Source organism: Capsicum annuum, chromosome 4 (assembly GCF_002878395.1).
Source record: "Capsicum annuum cultivar UCD-10X-F1 chromosome 4, UCD10Xv1.1, whole genome shotgun sequence".
Lineage (NCBI taxonomy): Eukaryota > Viridiplantae > Streptophyta > Magnoliopsida > Solanales > Solanaceae > Capsicum > Capsicum annuum.
In genome coordinates this window covers 203,731,215-203,737,124 of record NC_061114.1, presented here as the reverse complement: position 1 = coordinate 203,737,124, position 5,910 = coordinate 203,731,215, and positions in this window count along the sequence as shown.

Below are 5,910 nucleotides of genomic sequence, written 5' to 3'. Positions count from 1 at the left end.
GTCGTCAGATTGGTGATAAGTCATCACGAAATGTCGTCACAAAAGAGTGAAATTTATGATTTTCTGGTTAAGGTTGATGACATTGGTGATAAGTTATCACACTCGTGACAACTTATCTCAAAATGTCATCACTGGGGGTGGAAATCTGCGTAAGGCTGACGACATTGGTGATAAGTCGTCACGTTTGTGACAACTTATTACGAATGTCGTCACTCAGTTTTCCAGCCTGACATGCTAGAGTAAAATGGGCATAACTCTTTGCTCCGATATCGGATTTTGGTGAAATTGGTATAGTTGGAAAGCTAATTCAATTATCTATATTTTTGTAGGTCATAAGCTCAATAATTCATAGTATATCGAGAGATATTGTTATTTGAAGTTGAATATGACAATATCCTTCCCAAGAATTCAATCGGTAAGGAATGTTTTGATTCACCTAATCGCTAGGACATCTTTGAGGCCTTAATAAACATCACTCTTGATTAGAAAACAAATAAAACACTATAATTTATTTCTCATGAGCTTGAGTCATGGTTGCACTATTGGTTAGAATCTTGGGGTATTACAATATCTCCTCCTTAGAAATATTCGTCCTCGAATGATACAAGATAGGCCAAGAACAAGAGAAAAAAATGAGGACGTCTAGCTGGAACGACTCACTCAAAGGGCTTACTTCACTTTATACCTTCGGATACCATACAAAATGCACGAATTCGTGATGGAAGTAGACACACAGCTGAATCTTTAATAAGAAAAGGGCAGAATTAAGAAAGAATGGTACCTTATGCTCGCTCCGAACTCACAAAAAAGAGGTGAGGTTATTTTGCTCGCATATCTGCTTCTGCTTCCCAAGTAGCACCCTCAACAGATTGATTTCACCACAAAACCTTGACCAAGGAAACTTCCTCATTTCTTAGTCTATGAACTTGATAATCTAGGATTTCAATCGAAACTTCATCATACGAAAGGCTATCCTGAACATCAAAGCTTTCTGATGTATCAACAATAACAGAGTCACCAATGTGCTTTTAAGCATAGATACGTGAAATACAAGATGGACAGCTAATAACTCGGTAGGGAATTCAATCTCATATGCTACTTTCCCAATACGATGCAAAACTCTATAAGGGCTAACGTATCGGGGACTAAGCTTTCCTTTCTTACCAAATCTTTTCCCTTTCATGGGTGAAATCGTTAGATAGACCAAATCATTAACTTTAAATTCAAGAGCTCTTTTTCTCACATCTGCATATGACTTTTGACGACTTTGGGATGTTTTTAACCGTTCTCGAAACAGCTTAACTTTCTCCATAGCCTCAAACACAACATTAGGTCCAATCACAGTAGCTTCACCCGCTTCAAACCAACTTATGGGTGACCTACATCTCTTCCCATACAAAGCTTCAAACGGAGCCATTCCAATGCTAGCATGAAAACTATTGTTATAAGAGAATTCAATCAATGGAAAATGTTCATCCCAACTTCCTTTGAAATAAAGAACATATGCCCTCAACATATCCTCTAAGGTCTGGATGGTCCTCTCAGCCTGACATCGATCTGCGGATGAAAAGTGGAGCTAATATGAACTTGGGTACTGAGACTCTTTTGAAAAGCCCTCAAAAAATGAGAAGTAAATTGAGTACCCCTGTCAGACAAAGGAACTCCATGCAACCTCACTAATTCTCGAATGTACAGCTTAGCATAGTCCTCAGCGGTGAAAGATGTATACACTGGCAAGAAATGCACGAACTTAGTCAACCTGTCTACAACGACCCAAATCGAATCATGATGACATCGAGAAGGAGGTAAACTAGTCACAAAATCCATATTCACTTCCTCCCACTTCCAAGTAGGAATACTGAATTCTTGCATCATTCCACCGGGTCTTTTGTGCTCTATCTTAACTTTTTGGCAAGTTGTACATTTCTCTATGAACTTCAATATATCTTTTTTTATACCATTCCACCAATAGATTTCCCATAAATCGCGGTACATCTTTGTAACACTGGGATGAATAGAATATCGCGCGCCATGTGCTTTAGCCATAATTCTCTTCCTCAAATCATCAACAGCAGGCACACATAATCTATTCTAAAATCTTAATACACCATCTCCCCCTTGGGAGAAAACCTCCTCCTTTTGGCCTTTAACTAACTCTTTCAGTTTGACCAAACAAGAATCCATATCTTGCTTCTCCTTTACTTCTGAAACTAGAGAATACTCGGAACTACTCTGGACCCAAACATTACCCTCAGCTGAATCAAGCAATCTAACTCCCAACCTAGCCATACGATGCACTTCACGAGCTAACTCCTTCTTATCTTCCTCGGCATGTGCTACACTACCCATGGACAACCTGCCAAGGGCATCTGCGATTATATTGGCCTTACCCGAGTGATACAACACATTCATATCATAGTCCTTTAGCAATTCTAACCATCGCCTCTATTGAAGATTCAACTCTCTCTGAGTAAACACGTACTGCAAACTCTTGTAATCCGTAAAGACATCAACATGAACACCGTACAAATAGTGTCTCCAAATTTTCAAGGCAAAAACCACTATAGTTAGCTGAAGTTCATAGGTCGGGTAATTCTTCTCATGCGGCTTCAGCTGCCTAGAGGCATAGGCTATAATGTTACCCTTCTACATCAACACGCAACCCAATCTATCTCTAGAAGCATCACAGTACACCACAAAATCATCTACACCATTAGGAAGGGTCAACACAGGGGCCGAAGTTAGTCGAGTCTTCAACTCCTGAAAACTCTTCTCGCAAGAATCAAACCACAGGAATTTAACTTTCTTTTGGGTCAACCGAGTTAAAAGAGACGTGATAGAAGAGAAACCCTTTACAAAACAACGGTAGTAACTAGCTAGACCTAAGAAACTCCTAATATTCAATGGGGAAATAGGTATAGGCTAAATTTGGCAAATAGTTGATGATCTCTAAGGGTTTGTAAGACTATTCGAAGATGATCTGCATGGTCGTTCTTACTTCGAGAGTATACAAGAATATCATCTATGAACACAATAACAAATATATCCAGGTACTGTCTGAACACCCAATTCACGAGGTCCATAAAAGCTGTTGGGGCATTTGTTAGCCCAAAGAACATAACCAAGAACTCAAAATGACCATAACGGGTGTGAAAAGCTGTCTTTGGAATATCGCACTCCCTAACTTTAAGCTGGTGATAATCGAATCTCAAGTTTATTTATGAGAAATAGCTGACACCTTGCAGCTGATCAAACAGGGCATCAATTCTAGGAAGAGGGTACTTGTTCTTGACTGTGACCTTATTAAGCTGACGATAGTCGATGCACATCCGCAATGAACCATTTTTATTTCATATGAATAGAACGGATGCACCCCAAGAAGATACACTAGGCCTTATGAAACCTTTATCTGGAAGATCTTTGAGTTGCTCTTTCAACTCCTTAAGTTCTGTGGGGGCATACGATATACAGGAATAGAAATAGGCTGTGTATCGAGAAAAAGATCAATCCCAAATTCTATCTCTCTATTGGGAGATTACCCTGGGAGATCTTTTGGAAAAACATCGAGAAACTCATTAATAACGCTGATTGACTGAATGGTTGGAGTCTCGGACTTAGTATCTTTAAATCGAATCAAATGATAGATGCAACCCTTAGATATCAATTTCCTAGCTTTAAGATAGAATATGAAATGACTCTTGGGAGAAACAGAATTTCTGAACCACTCAAAGGCTGGCTCATTGGGAAACTGAAACTTGACTACACGGGTACGACAGTATATAGAAGCATAACAAGAGTGAAGCCAATCCATACCCAGAATCATGTTAAAATCAACCATGTCTAACTCAATAAAGTCTGCGAACAAGACTCTGTGAAGAACAGTGATAGGATACTTCTTATATACTTGTTTAGCAATAACAGATTCACCTATTAGGGTAGAAACTAGGATAGGCTCAGGAATCTTTTCATCATTGATCTCAAAATTCACAGCCACCAATGGAGTTACATAAGAAAAGCATGAACTAGGGTCCATCAACACATACACATCAAAATGAAATACACAGAGCGTACCAGTAATAACATTTGGGGAATCCTCCTACTCCTGATGGGGTGGTATAGCATAAACAAGATTCTGGCGCTGACCACTTATAGTATTCGACGAGGCACCCTAAGGAAGAGTTGGATGAGATAAAGGGGCTGGGGAACTGATAGCCAGACTCTGGGGACGAACATCATGATTTCCCTGTCTAGCATACGGGAAATCTCTAAGTCTGTGGTCCAACTTACCATAACCAAAACAACCTTTCTATTCAGCCAAACACTCTCTGGGGTGCATCCTACCACATTTAGGACATGGGGGATAGTTAGGTCTATTACTCACACTGTCCTGGGACCTAGACATAGTAGGCCTGTTACCCTTTTCCTACCTAATTATGGATGCGGGGGCACTAGCTGATGAAGGTGCTGGCATAAATGAATGACTCTGAAACTGAGGGCGGATCCCTCCAGAAAGTCTAGTCTGACCATGCCCCCGCTCCCTGATCTAACTCTTTTATTTCCTTTTATTATCTCTCTCTTTCACCTTGCCCACTTTAATCTGCTAAGCATGTACCATTAATCTAGAAAGATCCATGTCCCTATTGAGCATAATGGATCTACACTCTTTCACAACGTAACTCGATACGCTAGTCAAAAACTTACTCATACTGGTCCTGGAATCATCTATCATACCAAGAGCAACTTAGACAACTGGTTGAATTTAAGACAATACTCCTTAACTGTCATGGAGCCTTGTCTCAAGTTCATAAAGTCTTCTAGTTTCGCTTTCCTCATCTTCAGGGGAAAGAATCTGTCCAAGAACGCATCCTGGAATAACTGCCAAGTCATAGGAGCGACATTCTCCCCTCTATTTTCCTCCACACCTCTACTTTGTCATAAGCAACATCTTTCAAGTGATAGGAAGCTAGCTTCACACTTTCTTCCTCTGTTATACGCATAATTTAGGTAATCTTTTTCACCTCATCAAGATATATCTGTGGGTCTTCACCTACCTTCGACCCATAGAACTTAGGCGAATTCATCCGCATAAAGTCACAAACCTGAGATGCATCAGAATTATTCTCTTACGGAGATAGAATAGTATCCTGGGTGTTAGCTTGAGCATTGATAGTAACTGCCTGGGCTAGCGCCTGAAAAGCTGTCCGAAATTCTACATGAGACACATGCTCATTCAAGGGATCAACGGGTTGTGGTTGCTCGTTGTTTCTACGAGCTTGACGAGGAGGCATTTTTTGTTTTAAGAGAGCACGAGTTAATCGCAGATAAAGAGAAAATTGTAGGTACGATATACTTTAGAAAGAAAGAAATGACTTTTTCTAAAATGTTCTGTAGCCTCTTGCTCATAGATGTGGCGTGCTACACACCGATGATCAAGATTTTATGTAACACGTCTTGTCAGACTCCCTAGGACTCTTTAAACCTTAGGCTCTAATACCAAGCTTGTAACGCCCCAAGATCCTATCCCGAGACGTCACACGGTGCTTAAGGCCACACACAACCTCAAGCTAACCCTCTAAGCCTGTCGTCACTTCTCGATCTCACTTTGACAATAGTCATGCTAAAATAAGAGAGAATGACATATCATGAACATACTGGAATAAGATAAAAAACTAGTCTGTACAATCCAAATACTAAAATTCTATACATATTGACACTTTACTTTAGTCTGACCAAGCCTCTACTATATAAGAACGAGGAGCCATTGGGACAGATCCCCAACTGATTTGTACTGAACTAAAAAGAAGTAATCATCTACTAGTAAAATCAAAAGTCAGGGACATAGGTTCTTAAACCATGAGAACTCACCAACTACAGGAATATAGATGGAGGTACTCGAAAATCACTGTCGCC